Consider the following 19,277-nt stretch of genomic DNA (forward strand, 5'->3'; position numbering starts at 1 on the left):
CTGCAATCTCCACCTCCTGGGTTTAAGCAATTCTCGTGCCTCAGACTCCTGAGTAGCAGGGATTACAGGCACGCGCCACCATGCCCAGCTAATTTTTTGTATTTTTAGTAGAGACGGGGTTTCACCATGTTGACCAGGATGGTCTCGATCTCTTGACCTCGTGATCTACCCGCCTCGGCCTCCCAAAGTGCTGGGATTACAGGCTTGAGCCACCGCTCCTGGCCAAAATCTTACTTTTTAAACAGCAGAATCTGTCCCTAGGAAGAGACTTGTTTTGCAGGGGAGACACCTGGCTGGGGTGAGAGCACAGGGAGGGCCTTGGGGAGCAGGAACGTGTGAGCCGCAGGCTCAGTGGATTCCGGGCGGCACCCAGGGAGTCTGGAGAGGAGGAGAGAGAAGAGGCCACCCCTGGGAAGTGGGCTTAGGAGAGGGGGTCCCCAGATGGACACTGGGTGCTGTCTGGCAGCCCATGAGGTGGGCACCGGTGGTCGGGCCAACTCTCAAGGAAGCCTTGCTGAGCAGGGCGAGCCCCAGAGGAGCCCCCTAGTGGGCAGGGTGCCCCTCCCCTGGGGATGCCTGTGCTTCTGGGGTCTGTGGGCTCCTGGGAAGGGTGTGGGGTCCCTCCCTGGGGGCTTCAGGCCTGTCTATCCTGAGGGGGTGTCATAGAGCTCCTGTAGGGTCAGGGACCATATGTACCCTGAAGGCTTCTCTGCCTCAGTTTCCCCACATGTCAGATCAGGGCATGGAGGGTCTGGGGAGGGTCCAGCGGTCTCCCAGTTCCCAGCCACGGTTTGGACAGTTTGTGCCTGGGCCTTTCCCTGGGGGGAGGGAGGAGGGTCTCATAGCTCCCAGTAGGTTCTTGAAGGAGGGTCATGTGACCTCCTCCAGTTCAGAGTCCCCACCTGATGCTGCTGCCAGGGCCTCCTGCGTCCCTTTGGGGTCCTTAGCCCCATGAAGGGGACTGGTCCCAGTGCCCAGCTTCTGGGATCCGGCTCCTGCCGGCCGTGGAGGCTGCCTCTCACCCCTGCTCAGGTCCCCAGGGGGCTGAGAAGGGGTACTTGCCAGCCCTTGGGACTGTTCTCACGCCTGGCACAGAAGCCTCGCTCGGTGGGCTGTGATTTGCCAGGCCCAACAGATGGGGCAGCCGTTAACAACAGGGGGAAAACATGCTTTGTCTCCTGGGTCGGGAGAAGTTCCTGAGAGCTCTGGCTCCGGGGGCAGCCTTGGAGGCAGTGGGGCTTTAGCAGCCTGGCCCCCAGCGGGAGCCGCCCTGTCCCCTCCTTGCCTGCCCTCGTGGGGAGAGCTGGGGCCGGGTGCTCCAAGCCTTTAGGGAAGAAAATAGTGGGTAGGGGCCTGTGAACGGGGTGCCGCATTCAGGGGTCTCCTCATGGGGCCGTGGCCCTGGCCCTGCAAGGTTGAGGCAATGATCTGACCCCACTTACAGATGAAGAAACTGAGGCCCCATGGGAGTGGCTGCTCACGCTCCCAGCACCCTCCCCCGCAGGGCTGGACTGGAACCCAGAACCTCAGCGACCACGGTCTCCGCAGTCACAGTGGCGGGACGCCCCCCTCGAGATGCCCGTGTGTCTGGGGCCGTGGGCTCCTGGGAAGGGTGTGGGGGCCCCTGCCTGGGGGCTTCAGACCTGCCTCTCTTGAGGGGGTGTCATAGAGCTCCAACAGGGTCAGGGACCATAGGTGCCCTGAAGGCTTTCCTGCCTCAGTTTCCCCACATGTCAGACCAGGGCAGGGAGGGTCTTGGAAGCCCAGGGGAGGGTCCAGGGGCCTCCGAGTTCCCATTCATGGTGCAGACAGTTTGTGCCTGGGCCTTTCCTGAGGGGAGGGAGGATGGGTCCGTAGCACCCAGTAGATTCTCGAAGGAGGGTCAACAGCGCCCCACTCGTGGGCTCCCTCCAGCCCCAGAGTCCACGCTCCTCAGCACCCAGGCTGCCGTCATATCATTATTATTATTTCATATCCTTAAAACATGTGAAGAGAGAAAGGAAAAAAAAAGGCACCGGCCAGGCCTGGTCAGAAATCTCTGTTTCCTCTCAGCCAGGAAACAGGAAGCGGGTGTTCGGGGAGATTGGGAAGCAGCCCTCGAGAACAATGGAGCCCCGAGGGGAAGGGGAACTGCGTCAAGGGGCGGGGGCGCCGGAAGCCTGACCTCTGCCCCACCAGGAGCCCAGGGGCCTGAGGCATAAATTTAGTCTCCTTTTCGTGATGAAAGGTTCAGATGCCCCACTGCTGGGGTCTGGCGGGGAGGGCAAGGCTGGTCTGGGTCCCTGGGGACTTGGGGGCCATCTAATGTGCTCGCCTTTCACTGTGGGTAAACTGAGGCCCAGAGACCATCGGGCCCATCTAACTATGCCCTCCTTTCACTGTGGGCAAACTGAGGCCCAGAGCGGAAGAGCCCCATCTGGGGGACTGAGGGTGCCGAGCTCCCATGGTCCTCTCTTTGGGGCTACAGGCTCTGCTTGGCTTAATGCCTGCTCTGCCTGGGCACTCCCTCACGTCCCTGAGTAGACACAGCAGGATCTGGTGGAGGTGGGAGGGCGGTGCAGGCCCTGGGCCAGGCTCTGGCCACCCCTGCCGGCCGTGTGACTCCAGGCAATGCCTTACCCCTGGGGCCTGGCCTTCCCAAGTCACTCCTGTGAGGCTGACCCTGGCCCAGAGCAGGCTGAGAGGCAAGGCCACCACCAGCCCCTGCTCCCTCCAGCCCTGCCAGGCATGCGGCACTGGGGCTGTCTCACTTCCTGTGGGTACAGAGGAGGGCCAGGCTGAGGCTCGGACGGAGCTGAGGGCCAGCCAGGGCTGCTGCTCCTGCTGCTTTTTTTTTGAGATGGAGTCTCACTCTGTCATCCAGGCTGGAGTACAGTGGCACGATCTTGGCTCACTGCAACTTCTGCCTCCCGGGTTCAGTTAATTCTCCTGCCTCAGCCTCCTAAGTAGCTGAGATTACAGGCGTGTGCCACCACGCCTGCCTAATTTTTTGTATTTTTAGTAGAGATGGGGTTTCACCATGATGGTCAGGCTGGTCTCGAACTCCTGACCTCAATCGATCCCCCCACCTTAGCCTCCCAAAGTGCTGGAGTTACAGGCGTGAGCCACCATGCCCAGCCAGGGTGCTTCTTTTTAATGTCACAGCTTTCCTGAGCTGTAACGAAGACACTCCACCCACTTAAAGTGCAAGCTCAGTGGGTCCCGTGCAGCTGCAGGGCTGTGCGACCTTCGCCACGGCAGATCTTAGAACAGTTTCCCCCTCCTAAGGACCCGTCGCCCCGCCGTCGCCCTCTGCCCCGTCCTCAGCCCTGGCCGTCACTAACCACTGCCTGTCTCCGGATTCGCCTGGTCTGGACATTGCACATAAACGGGTCATGCCACGTGTGGACTTTTGTGTCCAGCGTTTTGTACCGGGCGTGTGTCTGAGGCCAGCCGTGTTGTCACGTGTGTTGGAAGCTCGTGCCTCTCTAGGGCTGAACAACGTTCCACGGTGCGGACACTGTCTCCCCACTCATCTGTACGCGGACACTTGGAACGTGTCTGCCTCTCAGCTGCTGTGGAAGGTGCTTCGGCGAACCTGCGTGTTGACGCGTCTGTGAGGACACCTGGTCCGAGGCTTGTGGGTCGTGTGGTCCCTGGGTGTTTCGTCGCTGGGGGAGCTGCAGACCTTTCCTAGCAGCTGCCCCGTGTTACCTTCTCTGCTCACAGGCCTGCTGCAGCCCCAGGGAGGCAGGAGGAGCTGGTGGGAGGGGCAGGGATGTCCCAGGTCCTGCCAGGACCCCACGTGCAGGAGGATGGAGTAATGGAAGCAGACTGCGTGCCCTGGGCCAGGCGCAGCTTCAGCCCTGCAAGGCTCTCCTGGGCCCTCACACAGCCTGTGGGCACTTTGTGGGGGGTGTCTGAGGCACCCCCAGCAGTGAGAGGCAGAGTGGGGATTGGAGCCCAGCCTGTCCTACCCCAGAGCCAGGCCTGTGCCCTGCCCAGTGGAGTGCAGAGGTTAGGTGCCTGGTGGCCAGGTGGGAGTGACAGCCCCAGGAGCCAATGTCCCCGGCTGGGCCAGCAGATGGGGGCAGGGGGCCCCAGGCTCGAGGCCCGCCTCTCCCTGCCCTGCTCCTGAGACAGCTGGGTGGGCTTCCTCTCTGAGGGACCATCAGGGCCAGGACCTGGGGTGGATGGTGGCTTGGCAGGGGTCTAGAGCCGTGCTGGCCTCTGCCCCTCTGTTTAAGGGGCCACGGAAAGTGAGATGCCCCTCTCTGCAGAGTCCAGCCAGGGATGGGATCGCCCGCATCTTCTCCGGGCCTCTGTCCTCCCTGTCAATCCTTAGGCTGTGGCAGACTCTGTCCAGGACGTCTGCACCCCACTTGGGAGTGGGTTCATTTGCTCCCCACCTCCTGTCCCTGGGGCTGGAATTTGAGCAGCCAGAGAAGAGCTGGGTGCTGGGTCCCAACCCTGGCTCCTGGGCTTCACAAAGCACCCTGCACCCCTCCCCAGCACCCCTCACCTCTCCACCCACCACCCCTCAGCTCTCCACCCACCACCCCTCACCTCTCCACCCACCACCCCTCACCTCTCACCCCAGCACCCCTCACCCCTCCACCCAGGACCCCTCAGCTCTCTACCCAGGACCCCTCAGCTCTCCACCCACCACCCCTCACCTCTCCACCCACCACCCCTCACCTCTCACCCCAGCACCCCTCACCCCTCCACCCAGCACCCCTCACCTCTCCACCCACCACCCCTCACCTCTCACCCCAGCACCCATCACCCCTCCACCCAGCACCCCTCACCTCTCCACCCACCACCCCTCACCTCTCACCCTAGCACCCCTCACCCCTCCACCCACCACCCCTCATCTCTCACCCCAGCACCCCTCACCTCTCCACCCAGCACCCCTCAGCTCTCCACCCACCACCCCTCACCCCTCCACCCAGCACCCTTCACCCCTCCACCCAGCACCCCTCAGCTCTCACCCCAGCACCCCCACCTCTCACCCCAGCACCCATCACCTGTCACCCCAGCACCCCTCACCTCTCCATCCAGCATCCCTCAGCTCTCCACCCACCACCCCTCACCTCTCCACCCAGCACCCCTCACCTCTCACCCCAGCACCCATCACCCCTCCACCCAGCACCCTATCCTGCTCTGGGAGTGGCTCCTCCCCTCCCCACTTTCGCCCTAGGGTGACCGCATGAAGGTGGTCGGGGCCCTTTTCCCAGGCAGGGAGGGGGACGAAGGGCAGGCCCCTTCCCAGATCCTGGCAGTGACTCTGCAGCAGGCGAGATCAGCCCCATGCCTGGGGTGTCCCTGCCGCTGCCACTGGCCACCATCCTGGCCTAGTAGGACTCTTAGCCAGGATGCCACCCCCCCAGCACTGCCAGGCCTCGAGGGAGCCTGCAGCGTCCTGAGCCAGCCCTGCCTGGGCCATGACTGGAAGAACCTCTCTTAGGCTGCCCTGCAGGCCACGTGTTGCCCGGGATGGGGAGGGCCTCTCTGCCTGAGGGACCTGGCTGTCCGTCTGCCCGTGGACCCTGCTCCATGCAGGCCTGGGTGGCCGGAGTGTTCCGGAAGCAGGCCAGGGCAGCAGGCCACGCAGGCCCCAGGCCTGGCTCAGGGAGGGAGGCCCGCCTGCCGCCCAGCCACCAGCAAAGCCAGAGGGCTCGCGGACGGCCGCTGATGATGGTGATGCCGATGATGGGGAGAGTGACGGTGGCCACAGGACACCCCAATCCACACCCCAGCCGGCCCCGCGCTACTCCAGCAGCGGGGATTTTTATAGGAACCACGTCCAGCAGGAAGAGCGAACCCTCCCCTCCTGGGCCCTTCCCTGCCCAGCTTCCCTGGGATGAGGGAGGCTGGGTGTCTGCCTCACGGGGCTGCAGGGCACGGGGGAGGGAGGCTGATTCCAGCCAACTCACGGCAGTTTTCCACCCAGGAGCCAGAGGGGAGGCGCTCTCCGGCCTCTTCCGCAGCCTCCCGGGGGTGGTGGGCTGGGTTTTGGTGGGGGGTGTGCAGGGAGGTGGGGGTGGCTGGGCAGGCAGGTCGCTCTAGCTTGAGGATAATTTCTATTTTATTTTACAGTTTCAAGCGATTGTCTTGCTTGCGGTATGAGCCAGGCTGTGGCAGGTGCTTACACTGGAAAAGCCAGTGGATTTGATGAGAAGAGGCGTCTGTGGGCCTCGCACGGGTCCTGTTCTGATGGCCGATGCTCCCCACGAACCCCACCAGGGAGGGAGGCACTCGCATCGCCAGCCCGCTTACGGGCAGGGCTGGGAGGCTGCAGGGCTGAGTCACAGCCGGGCACCCACTCCCTGCCGGCCTCCGGGAGGGACAGGGACAGACTCAGTGCTTCGGCGCAGCCCGGGGAGGTGGACTCCCATAGGAAGCGCACATTTTTAGAGGCTTTATTTTAAGGAGAAGAGAGCTGCATAAAAATAAATAAAAAATCAAGAGACTATTTTTTGGGGCAGCTGTAGGCTCACAGCCAAATTGAGAGAAGGCACAGAGCTCCCACGCCATGGCCCCCGCCCGCGTCCCCGGCCCCGCGTGCACAGCCCCGGCATCCACGTCCCCCCGGTGCGCCTGTGACGGTGGGCGAACCTGTGCTGACAGGTCGAACGGGGCCCACGGTGTAACTGGGGTCACTCGGGTAGCACGTTTGGGGTCTGGCGAGTGTATGAGGGCACATGGCCGCCGGGACAGCATCGGCTCTGACGTCTCTGCCCTGAAGGCCCCGTGTTATCTCCACCGTAAAGGATGCGGAGGGCGTTTCCCACCCCTCCGAAGCCTCCCACGCTCTGCCTGGCGCCCACAGCCCGAGTCGCCCTCTGCTGCTCCCTGGAGCTTTGCATTGTAGGAGCGAGTGCCGTGCGCCCAGCGTGGTGGCTTCAGGACGGTCTGTGCTGCGTGTGTCTGTGACTCGGTCCTGCTGCGTGGGCGTCCGCAGTCGGGGTGGGCCGTGGTTCGCTCACTTATTTATTTATTTATTTATTATTTTTAGAGACAGGGTTTCATCACGTTGGCCAGGCTGGTCTTGAACTCCTGATCTCAGGTGATCCACCCGCCTCGGCCTCCCAAAGTTCTGGGATTACAGGCGTAAGCCACCGAGCCCGGCCTGTTCATTTATTTATGTATTTGAGACAGGGTCTCTCTCCTTCGCTCAGGCTGGAGTGCAGTGGTGCAATCTCGGCTCACTGCAACCTCTGCCTCCCTAGTTCAAGTGATTCTCCTGCCTCAGCCTCTCGGGTAGCTGGGGTTAGAGGCACACACCACCATGCCCGACTTTAGGACCGTGGTTTATATAAGTCAGCACGTTTCAATTTCAGAGAGAAGAGGTTGGAAAGTGTTAAAAAATAGTAACAAAGAAATGACCCCCCACTTCTCACAAGAGTCCACACAGAATTGCTACACTTTCCGAAACTCTGCGTGTATGCTGGGTACAGTCCCTGAAAGCAGGGATCCAAACAGACGCGCAGTGTACACTCAGTGGGTTCCCCCGGCAGCCAGGAGGTGGCTACGCCCAGATGCCCTTCAGATGAGTGGGTCAGCCATACAAGGTTCATGCGTACAGTGAAATACTCCACAGGTGCAAAAAAAAAAAAAAAAAATGAGACCCTGGCCAGGTGTGGTGGCTCATATCTGTAATCCCCACACTCTGGGAGGCCGAGGCAGGTGGATTGTTTGAGCTCAGGAGTTCAAAACTGGCCTGTACAACTCGGCAAAACCCTGTCTCAAATAAATATTAAAATAGGGAGAAAAGCATTTAAAAAAAAAAAAAAGGAATGAGGCTGGGCATGGTGGCTCACACCTGTAATCCCAGCACTTTGGGAGGCCGAGGCAGGGGGATCACCTGAGGCCAGGAGTTCGAGACCAGCCTGGCCAACAGGGTGAAACCCCATCTCTACTAAAAGTACCAAATTAGCCAGGTGTTGCTGTAATGCACCTGTAATCCCAGCTACTCGGGAGGCTGAGGCAGGAGAATCGCTTGAACTTGGGAGGTGGAGGTTGCAGTGAGCTGAGATTGCACCACTAGGGCCCACTCACTGTGCCTTCACTCTGGCTGGACGCCGGCGGGACCCCGTGTGCGCGCCCTGCTGCTCTGCCAGCCGCCTGCGAGGGGTTCCCGTGAAGGCCCGCACCTTGGTGAAGAGCCTGTGGCTGACCTCGAACTCAGGACACCTGAGTCTGCCTGTGTTCTTTCTCCGCTGCAGATGGTGTCAGAGTATCTCCCGAGCAATGCTATAAAACTTACTTCTTGTAATCCCAGCACTTTGGGAGGCCGAGGCGGGTGGATCACGAGGTACATGATGAAACCCCGTCTCTACTAAAAATACAAAAAATTAGCTGGGCATGGTGGTGCACGCCTGTAGTCTCAGCTACTCAGGAGGCTGAGGCAGGAGAATTGCCTGAACCCAGGAGGTGGAGGTTGCAGTGAGCTGAGATCGCGCCATTGCACTCCAGCCTGGGTAACAAGAGCGAAACTCCGTCTCAAAAAAAAAAAAAAAAAACTTACTTCTACCTGGAAAAAATCGGCTAAAATGGCAAATTATGTTACATGTATTTGATAATTTAAAAGGATGAGTGATGTGATTATTACTCAAATCCATTGAATCGTGCATGTTATTATTATTTTATTTTATTTTATGCTATTTCTTCGAGACTGAGTCTCACTCTGTCTCCCAGGCTGGAGTGCAGTGGTGTGATCTTGGCTCACTGCAACCTCCGCCTCCCGGGTTCAAGCGATTCTCCCTGCCTTAGCCTCCCGAGTAGCTGGGACCACAGGCATCGCCACCATGCCTGACTAATTTGTGTATTTCTATAGAGATGGGGTTTCACTATATGGGTCACGTTGGTCTCAAACTTCTGACCTCAGGTCATCCACCCGCCTCCGCCTCCCAAAGGGCTAGGATTACAGGTATAAGTCACCGACCTGGCCTGAATTGTACATTTTATTTTATTTATTTATATATTTTTTAATTTTTTGGGATGGAGTCTCACTGTGTCACTCGGGCTGGAGCGCAGTGGCACAATCTCGGCTCACTGCAACCTCTGCCTCCCAGGTTCAAGCAATTCTCTGCCTCAGTCTCCTGAGTAGCTGGGACTACAGGCGTGTGCCACCATGCCTGGCTAATTTATTTTTTTATTTTTTAAATTTTAAATAGAGATGGGGTTTTACCGTGTTATTTAGGCTGGTCTTGATCTCCTGACCTCAGGTGATCCACCCCGCTTGGCCTCCCAAAGTGCTGGGATTATAGGCATGAGCCACTGCACCCGGCCCTGAATTGTACATTTTAAATGGGTAAATTTTATGGTATGTAAATGATTTCTTAATAAAGCTGTTATTTTATTTTCAATATAGGGCTGTCACTGTGTCGCCCAGGCTGGAGTGCAGAGGCACAATCTCAGGTCACTGCAACCTCTGCCTCCTGGGCTCAAGGAGTCCTCCCACCTCAGCCTCTGAAGTATCTGGGACCTCAGAGGAGCGCCACCATGCCCAGTTAACTTGTATTTTTGGCAGAGATGGGGTTTCACCATGTTGCCCAGGCTGGTCTCGGACTCCTGACCTCAAGTGATCTGCTGCCTCGGCCTCCCAAAGTGCTGGGATTGAGATGTGAGCCGCTGCCCGGGCCACAAAGCTGTTGTTTGAAAGAAAGAAGGGATGCCTCAGACTCGAATGCTTCTCACCCATCTCTGCTGAGCGTCTGACCGCATCGGTGGGTGCCCGGCGGGCTGCACCCTGTCCCTGCTGATGACCTCTGCAGGGGCCCTCTCCAACCCCTGAGACGTGGCCATGTTGTAGGGGACCCTGGGAGCCAGTGGGAGGTGCCAGCACGGAGGGACCCCAGCCCTGAGAGGAAGCCTCTTGGGCTCATGGCGGGCACTGTGCAGTCCCCGCCACCCTGGGCTCAGCAGGCCCGGTGTTCTCTGCACCCTTTCCTTGGCCAAGGGCAGCTCCTGGAGGTTAGGGGATGGGAGTGGATTCCTTCTAGGGTAGGCGGAACCTCTCCTCAGCCCAGCTCGGCAGACCTGCTATGAGGTGGCTGTGTGGGCACCGTGGGCATTTGGGGGTAAGGATGGCGGCCCCTCAGCCCCGGATGCTGGGCTCTCACTGGCCGGCATTTTAAGACAGATGCCAGAGAGCAGCCCGGGTGTCTGTGGGGCACATGGGGCGGGCCAGGCCAGTGCCTCTCTGGGACCTCAGGCAGGAGAGTGGTGGGTCCAGCCCCGGAGGGAGCCTGTGGCGAGGCCTGTGAAGGAGGCATGGGGGCCCTTGGCGGGGACCCTTCTGGCAGCTGAAACTGTGGGCGAGAGGGCAGAACATCTGGCCCTGCTGGGTTGGGGCTGATGCTTCTTTCTGCCCTCAGCAGTCCCCCTAGGTTGACCTCCCAGATCCCCGGCCCTGGGCTCAGAGCTCCCATCCCCAGTGTGTCCAGGGTCCCAGTGGTGGCTGCCACCGGGGCCCTCAGACTCCCCGGCCAGCCAGGACCGCAGGGGCTGTGGAGCCAGGGACACAGTGGAGGCGGGGGTGGGGGAGGGCTGCAGCTGGGCCCACAGTCCCCACCCTGCAGGCCGGTGCAGGAAGGGCTGGCAGGGCCAGGGACAAAAGGCGGACGTGCAGCCGGCCATGTGTGCTCTTATCAGGGGCTGCACTCCCAGCAAGGCAGCCTGCGCGGAAATGCTCTTCTCTGCCCCCTTCCTGCCTGGAAGCCCGGAGGCGCTGGAGGCCCCCACCCAGCGGGACACTGAGGGGAGTGAGGGGAGGCAGGTGGGGGCAGGTGTGTAGGCTGACGCTGGGGCATTGGGGCTGGAGGGTTAGCTGAGTGTTTCATGCTGCACTGCCCTGTGGGAGAGGGTGTCCCCGATCCATTCCGTGGTGCTAACCCTCTCCCCACCTGCTGGATGGTGAAACTGAGGGCCAGGGTCACAGTGATCGCTCAAGGTGAGGCCCCAGTTAGTGAGAAGCCAGACACGAGCTCAGGCCAGAGGTGGCCCTGGGGCTCTGCCATCCACCCAGGCCCGGGCTGACAAGGGCCTCCGGCTGTACTGGCTCCTGGAGGGGTGTGGGGACTGGGCCCAGCTGGGGCCCATGCTCCCTCCCCGCTTTGGAGGCGCGGACTTGAACGACGCTGGCGGGCAGATTCGGGGACCTAGGACCAGCCAGGTCACCGGCACTGCCTTTCTTGAGTGAATCTGCCGGAGGGCTGAGCTGGGGTCTGGGCTGGTTTTCCAGCAGGGCCTGTTCCCGCCCAGGCGTAAGTCACACTCCCCTCCCTGCTGCCTGCTGGGGTGCTGGCACTGCATCGGTCTTCTTGGGTTGTCCAGGTGGGGGGCGATGGCTGCCCCTGGCACGTGAAACCCAGGGTAGTGGGTGGGAACTGTGCCCCAGCCCCGAGGACACCTGCTGTGGGAAGCTGCCAGAGCCCATGCAGGCCCCACTTCTGCAGAAGCCCGGGGGCGGCGGGGGCGGGGAGAGGCCGCAGAGGCTGGTGCCCCCGACCCATTCTGTGGTGACCGGGTTCTTGCTTGGCTCCTGGGGAGGCATCCTGAGCCCCGTGGCCTGGCGCAGGTCCTGGCCCTGCCTTGGGAGGGGACCTTTGCATCCTTGACTGAGAGCCGGAGGGCTGGGCTGCTCTCGGCAGAGTCTGACCGTGAGTCCTTTCTTGATGGCCACGGCTGGAGCCTGTGACCTGCAGGACAGAGAGCACAGGGCCACCTGCAGTCGCTGACTGGGCCCATTGTGATCTGAAGATCTGGCCGAGCCTCAGTTTCCCCCCAGGAGGTGGCTGGCCGCGTCCGTTCTCTTGGTTGGACCTGGCCATGCCTCAGTTTCCCACCCATCCACAGGGCAGGGGCTGTCGCTGAGCGGCGCTTCCTTGGAGGCTGTGAGAAGAGAGGCTGCCGCATCCAGGGCACGTCCGCCCCCGGCCCTGGGCTGGCCTGAGGCCCTGCCTCTGCCAATTTGAGAGGATGGAGGAAGTCCCCTGTGGCCTCTCCTCTTCCTCAGCTGACCTAACCCATCTGGGGCTGCACAGGAAATGCCCGGGGTGTGCCGGGCCCGACCCCCCCTGCAGAGCCAGGGCCCCAGCGCCAGCCGCCTGCCATCTGCTGACCTCTGTGGCCAGACCCAGCACCACAGTCTCTAAGGCAGACTCAGAGCCCTGGGAAAGGGTCGGGGCTCCCACCTCCATGCCGAGCTCATGGGGGAGGGAGGGGCTTAGCCGTCCATCCCCTCTGTGTCCTCACCCCCCACGCTCCCCCTGGCTGCTGCAAGGCTTGCCCACCTGGCGGTCAGGGCCGGTCACCCCCACTGTCCCCTGCAGGCTGGAGGAAGAGTCAGGGTGGGGGGAGTCCTGGTCTCACGGGCTCCCAGGGCCCTGGCGCCGGGGATGTGAGAAGCCTCTTGTGGAACAAAGGCTGAGGGGTCCTGGGGGTCCTCGGCCTCCGTGGCCTTCGGCGTGAGGTCCCCCCACCTCTGTCGGCAGATGGGGCGGCAGTTGCAGTTCCTCCAATGCCCACAGCGTGGCGGTGTTTCCCTGCGGAAGCTGCCCTGGGCCAGTCCTGCTGCTGCCAGCCCCGGGTGGCTCAGCTGGGCCTGAGGACCCCAAGCGTGGGCCGCAAACCCCTCCCTCCCACCCTGCGTGGCTTCTCTCCAAAGACAATTAAGGTTCAAGGGGAGGGGCAGGGAGAGGACCTGGCTTGGTTGGGAGGTGGGGCCTGGGACCCGGGGACCCTGCCCCTCCCCCCCACCACCTGCAAGGCTGCACCCTCCCCAGGGGCTGTCGGGGGCCCTGCCTCGGGGTCACTGCCAGGGTCATGCAGGCAGCCCTCGGGCGCCGAGGAGGCACACCTTTCACATTCTGGGGAGCTCTGGGCAGGGCCTCCAGGGAGAGCCTGGCCTCTGACGCTGGGCCCCTGACTCCTGAACGCTTCCCTGAGTCACACGGCCCGAGGCAGCCTGCGCCGTCCCAGACACTTCCATGCCGTGTTTTTCGGGGCTCCCCTGAGGTGACCAGGGGATGCCAGACGCCTCGGGTGAGAGTTTGCTGCTGGCTTTGCGGCTGGCGAGGGCTTTCCACGGGGCAGCAGGTCCCGAGCTCTTCTGGGGAGGGGCGGCTCCCGGATCTCTGGGATTCAAAGGTGGAGAATCCCCGGGGGCATTTCCATGATGACTAAAAGAGGTAGCAGAGTCACAGCTGGGGGGACGGCTCGAAGAGTGACCAGAGTGGCCAGTGCAGAAGAGACGGGTGGGGCCGAGGTCTCCAGGAGGCTGGGAGGCTAAGAACACGGGAGGGGGCCTGCCGCTCCGTGGGAGAGCCTGGGTGAGGACTGACCGTGCCGCAGCGGCCGCTGACTGCTCCCCGAGCCGCGCGCTCCCCGATCAGTGAAAGGAGTTTCACTGTGCTCAAGGCTCCCGAACTGAAGGGCATGTTTCCCAGCCTCCTTGCAGCCTCTGACTCAGCCTGTGACCAAGCTCTGGCCAACGGGACCAAGCAGGGGTGGGAGGTGTCACTTCTGATCTTCCCGTTAAAAGGAAGGGTCATTCTCTGGCAGAGCCCACCCCGAGGTTCCTGGCCAGTGCCACCTTCGGAATGCTCTCCGCGTGAGAGGTACTATACCCTGGACTCTCTGAACATGCCAGGAGCTGCAACGCCCTCTACCTTCGGGTCTACAGCCCCTCCAGAGAAATTAAGAAATTCAGCCTTCCTCCACTCTTAGCTGGATTCTAAAGCTCTGTGTATCTCGTGATGATGTGTGTTTTTATAGCAGCCTTTTCTCTCTGTCTTTCCTCCCTCCCTCCCTCCCTCCCTCTCTTTCTTTCTGACGAAGTCTTGCCCTGTCGCCGAGGCTGAAGTGCAGTGGCACGCTCTCAGCTCACTGCCAGCTCTGCTTCTCGACTTCCAAGTTCAAGCCATTCTCCTGCCTCAGCCTCCCAAGTAGCTGGGGTTACAGGCACGTGTCCCACCCCTGGGGAAATGTTGTATTTTTAGTAGAGATGGGGTTTCACCGTATTGGCCAGGCTGGTCTTGAACTCCTGACCTTGTGATCCACCCGCCTCGGCCTCCCGAAGTGCTGGGATTACAGGCGTGAGCCACCGCACCTGGCCAGGGTCACTCTCTTGTTGCCCCTTCCCTCCTGCAGGCAGGAGATGGTGAGGGGTTGAGTGGCCCCTTGCGTCCTGAGCCAGAAGCCACATGTTGAGAGTGACCGGAAAGCCCACCAGCCGGGGCCGCTCACCTCGGGACTTTCGTACGAGAGAAACCAACTCTATCGTATTTAGACTCCTGCTTGGTTCTTTGCCTCAGTGTTGTAACCAATATTCTAACTAAGCAAGTGAAAAAAGAAGCAATTACGAATTCCAGGAAAAACAAAAAGTGGTAAAAAGAAAATGCATTTATCATATAGTAAGTACGTGGCTGGAGTGTGAGCAACGCCTACCCAGTTCTGTTAACGCCAGCTCTGACTGACCATGCGAAGCATTTGGGATCCATCGTGTGTTTGGAGGGTGGAGGGGAGAAGGGCACGCGCAGGTCAGGGAGAGACGGGAAAGTGAGAGCCTCATCTTCCGGTAGGAAGTCAACAGGAAGTTTCAAGGACCTGCCCGATAAGCATATTATTTCAAAAGAGGGAGGTAATGCCAGCTGGAACAGCCAAGTTGGCTAAAAGAATTTTAAGTGATCACTTCTGGAGTTAGAGTTGCTATTTTCTCTATGTCTTGGGGAAACTTTTAAACTAGGTGCACATATTGCTTTTAAAATTAAAAACACACAGCCAGGTTTGGTGGCTCTTGCCTGTAATCTCAGCCCTTTGGGAGCCCAAGACGGGAGAATCGCTTGAGCCCAGGAGTTTGAGATCAGCCTGGGCAACACAGCAAGACCCTTTCTCTACAAAAAATTAAAACATTGGCCGGTGTGGTGGCACCTGCCTGTCGCCCCAGCTACTTGGGAGGCTGAGGTGAGAGGATTGCTTGAGCCTGGGAGGTGGAGGCTGCAGAGGGCTGTGTTTGTGCCAGTGCACTCCAGCCTGGGCAGCAGGAGAGACCTTTTCTCAAAAAATAAAAAATAAAAAAATAAAAACATTAAAATGTTTTAGTTTCTGGGCCCTGAGCTGAGGCTTTGTGTGCAAACATCCACGGGAAAACGTGGGGAAAAGAGGAGGTCGCGCCTGGTGTGTGGCCGGTGCAGCGCAGCCGACGGGGAGGAGCTAGCCGGTGAGTGACAGCCCGGGCTCAGGCAGGGACAGGCTCAAGCGCACCAGGCCGAGGGCCCTGGAGGCCGGATCTGAGACGCAAGGAACAAAGCAGACCATTTCTTTCTTTCCTCCAGAAAGTTATCACCAGCCGAGCCCCATTGCTGCCGCGTCCTGGGCATCAGTGCCTGAGCCCCTGGCCCCGGAGGAGACGCCCTGGGCTCACATCTTATTAGCACCCTGACCTTGGCATGTGGCTTTCTCTAAGCCCTGGTCTCCCTACCCAGCCATGGGAGCCGCGGAACAGCTGCAGGGACTGGACCTCAGTCAGCACTTGTCTACCCCTTTCTGGAGCCCCTTCTCATACCGAGGAGTCTGGCATGCTAAGTGCATCCTTCCTCAATCTCCCTAACAGCCAGGGCTCAGGTCCGGGCTGGCTCGGGTGCGGGCTGGCTCGGGTCCGGTCTGGCTCGGGTGCGGGCTGGCTCGGGTGCGGGATGGCTCGGGTCCCGGCTGGCTCGGGTGCGGGATGGCTCGGGTGCGGGATGGCTCGGGTGCGGGATGTGGCTCGGGTGCGGGATGGCTCGGGTCCAGTCTGGCTCCGGTGCGGGATGGCTCGGGTCCGGTCTGGCTCGGGTGCGGGCTGGCTCGGGTGCGGGCTGGCTCGGGTCCGGTCTGGCTCGGGTGCGGGCTGGCTCGGGTGCGGGCTGGCTCGGGTCCCGGCTGGCTCGGGTGCGGGATGGCTCGGGTGCGGGATGGCTCGGGTGCGGGATGTGGCTCGGGTGCGGGCTGGCTCGGGTCCGGTCTGGCTCGGGTGCGGGATGGCTTGGGTGCGGGATGGCTCGGGTGCGGGATGTGGCTCGGGTGCGGGATGTGGCTCGGGTCCGGGCTGGCTCGGGTGCGGGCTGGCTCGGGTGCGGGATAACTCGGGTCCGGTCTGGCTCGGGTGCGGGCTGGCTCTGGTGCGGGCTGGCTCGGGTGCGGGCTGGTTCGGGTGCGGGATGGCTCGGGTCTGGTCTGGCTCGGGTGCGGGTTGGCTCGGGTGCGGGCTGGCTCGGGTGCGGAATGGCTCGGGTCCCGGCTGGCTCGGGTGCGGGATGTGGCTCGGGTGCGGGATGTGGCTCGGGTGCGGGATGTGGCTCGGGTCCGGTCTGGCTCGGGTGCGGGCTGGCTCGGGTGCGGGATGGCTCGGGTGCGGGATGGCTCGGGTGCGGGCTGGCTCGGGTGCGGGCTGGCTCGGGTGCGGGATGGCTCGGGTGCGGGATGGCTCGGGTCCGGTCTGGCTCGGGTGCGGGCTGGCTCGGGTGCGGGCTGGCTCGGGTCCCGGCTGGCTCGGGTGCGGGCTGGCTCGGGTGCGGGATGTGGCTCGGGTGCGGGATGTGGCTCGGGTCCGGTCTGGCTCGGGTGCGGGCTGGCTCGGGTGCGGGATGGCTCGGGTGCGGGCTGGCTCGGGTGCGGGATGGCTCGGGTGCGGGATGGCTCGGGTGCGGGATGGCTCGGGTCCGGTCTGGCTCGGGTGCGGGCTGGCTCGGGTGCGGGCTGGCTCGGGTGCGGGCTGGCTCGGGTCCCGGCTGGCTCGGGTGCGGGCTGGCTCGGGTGCGGGATGTGGCTCGGGTGCGGGATGTGGCTCGGGTCCGGTCTGGCTCGGGTGCGGGCTGGCTCGGGTGCGGGATGGCTCGGGTGCGGGCTGGCTCGGGTGCGGGCTGGCTCGGGTGCGGGATGGCTCGGGTGCGGGATGGCTCGGGTCCCAGCTGGCTCGGGTGCGGGCTGGCTCGGGTGCGGGATGTGGCTCGGGTGCGGGATGTGGCTCGGGTCCGGTCTGGCTCGGGTGCGGGCTGGCTCGGGTGCGGGATGGCTCGGGTGCGGGCTGGCTCGGGTGCGGGCTGGCTCGGGTGCGGGATGGCTCGGGTCCCGGCTGGCTCGGGTGCGGGCTGGCTCGGGTGCGGGATGTGGCTCGGGTGCGGGATGTGGCTCGGGTCCGCTCTCGCTCGGGTGCGGGCTGGCTCGGGTGCGGGCTGGCTCGGGTCCGGTCTGGCTCGGGTGCGGGCTGGCTCGGGTGCGGGCTGGCTCGGGTCCGGTCTGGCTCGGGTGCGGGCTGGCTCGGGTGCGGGCTGGCTCGGGTGCGGGATGGCTCGGGTCCGGTCTGGCTCGGGTGCGGGCTGGCTCGGGTGCGGGATGGCTCGGGTGCGGGATGGCTCGGGTCCAGTCTGGCTCGGGTCCGGTCTGGCTCGGGTGCGGGCTGGCTCGGGTGCGGGATGTGGCTCGGGTGCGGGATGTGGCTCGGGTCCGGTCTGGCTCGGGTGCGGGCTGGCTCGGGTGCGGGATGTGGCTCGGGTGTGGGCTGGCTCGGGTCCGGTCTGGCTCGGGTGCGGGCTGGCTCGGGTGCGGGCTGGCTCGGGTCCCGGCTGGCTCGGGTGCGGGATGGCTCGGGTGCGGGATGGCTTGGGTGCGGGATGTGGCTCGGGTGCGGGATGTGGCTCGGGTGCAGGCTGGCTCAGGTGCGGGCTGGCTCGGGTCCGGTCTGGCTCGGGTGCGGGATGGCTCGGGTGCGGGCTGGCTCGGGTGCGGGATGTGGCTCGGGTGCGGGATGTGGCTCGGGTCCGGTCTGGCTCGGGTGCGGGCTGGCTCGGGTGCGGGATGGCTCGGGTGCGGGATGGCTCGGGTCCGGTCTGGCTCGGGTGCGGTCTGGCTCGGGTGCGGGATGGCTCGGGTGCGGGCTGGCTCGGGTGCGGGATGGCTTGGGTGCGGGATGGCTCGGGTGCGGGATGGCTCGGGTCCGGTCTGGCTCGGGTGCGGGCTGGCTCGGGTGCGGGCTGGCTCGGGTCCCGGCTGGCTCGGGTGCGGGCTGGCTCGGGTGCGGGATGTGGCTCGGGTGCGGGATGTGGCTCGGGTCCGGTCTGGCTCGGGTGCGGGCTGGCTCGGGTGCGGGATGGCTCGGGTGCGGGCTGGCTCGGGTGCGGGCTGGCTCGGGTGCGGGATGGCTCGGGTGCGGGATGGCTCGGGTCCCGGCTGGCTCGGGTGCGGGCTGGCTCGGGTGCGGGATGTGGCTCGGGTGCGGGATGTGGCTCGGGTCCGGTCTGGCTCGGGTCCCGGCTGGCTCGGGTGCGGGCTGGCTCGGGTGCGGGATGTGGCTCGGGTGCGGGATGTGGCTCGGGTCCGCTCTCGCTCGGGTGCGGGCTGGCTCGGGTGCGGGCTGGCTCGGGTCCGGTCTGGCTCGGGTGCGGTCTGGCTCGGGTGCGGGATGGCTCGGGTGCGGGCTGGCTCGGGTGCGGGCTGGCTCGGGTCCGGTCTGGCTCGGGTGCGGGCTGGCTCGGGTCCGGGCTGGCTCGGGTGCGGGATGGCTCGGGTGCGGGATGGCTCAGGTCCAGTCTGGCTCGGGTCCGGTCTGGCTCGGGTGCGGGCTGGCTCGGGTGCGTGATGTGGCTCGGGTGCGGGATGTGGCTCGGGTCCGGTCTGGCTCGGGTCCGGTCTGGCTCGGGTGCGGGCTGGCTCGGGTGCGGGCTGGCTCGGGTGCGGGATGGCTCGGGTCCGGTCTGGCTCGGGTGCGGGCTGGCTCGGGTGCGGGCTGGCTCGGGTCCGGTCTGGCTCGGGTGCGGGCTGGCTCGGGTCCGGGCTGGCTCGGGTGCGGGATGGCTCGGGTGCGGGATGGCTCAGGTCCAGTCTGGCTCGGGTCCGGTCTGGCTCGGGTGCGGGCTGGCTCGGGTGCGGGATGTGGCTCGGGTGCGGGCTGGCTCGGGTCCGGTCTGGCTCGGGTGCGGGCTGGCTCGGGTGCGGGCTGGCTCGGGTGCGGGCTGGCTCGGGTCCCGGCTGGCTCGGGTGCGGGATGGCTCGGGTGCGGGATGGCTTGGGTGCGGGATGTGGCTAGGGTGCAGGCTGGCTCAGTTGCGGGCTGGCTCGGGTCCGGTCTGGCTCGGGTGCGGGATGGCTCGGGTGCGGGCTGGCTCGGGTGCGGGCTGGCACGGGTGCGGGCTGGCTCGGGTGCGGGATGTGGCTCGGGTGCGGGATGTGGCTCGGGTCCGGTCTGGCTCGGGTCCCGGCTGGCTCGGGTGCGGGATGGCTCGGGTGCGGGATGTGGCTCGGGTGCGGGATGTGGC

The sequence above is a fragment of the Aotus nancymaae genome, unplaced genomic scaffold (assembly GCF_030222135.1).
Source record: "Aotus nancymaae isolate 86718 unplaced genomic scaffold, 86718_ANA_hifiasm-v0.15.2.pri h1tg000063l, whole genome shotgun sequence".
In the NCBI taxonomy this organism is placed as follows: domain Eukaryota; kingdom Metazoa; phylum Chordata; class Mammalia; order Primates; family Aotidae; genus Aotus; species Aotus nancymaae.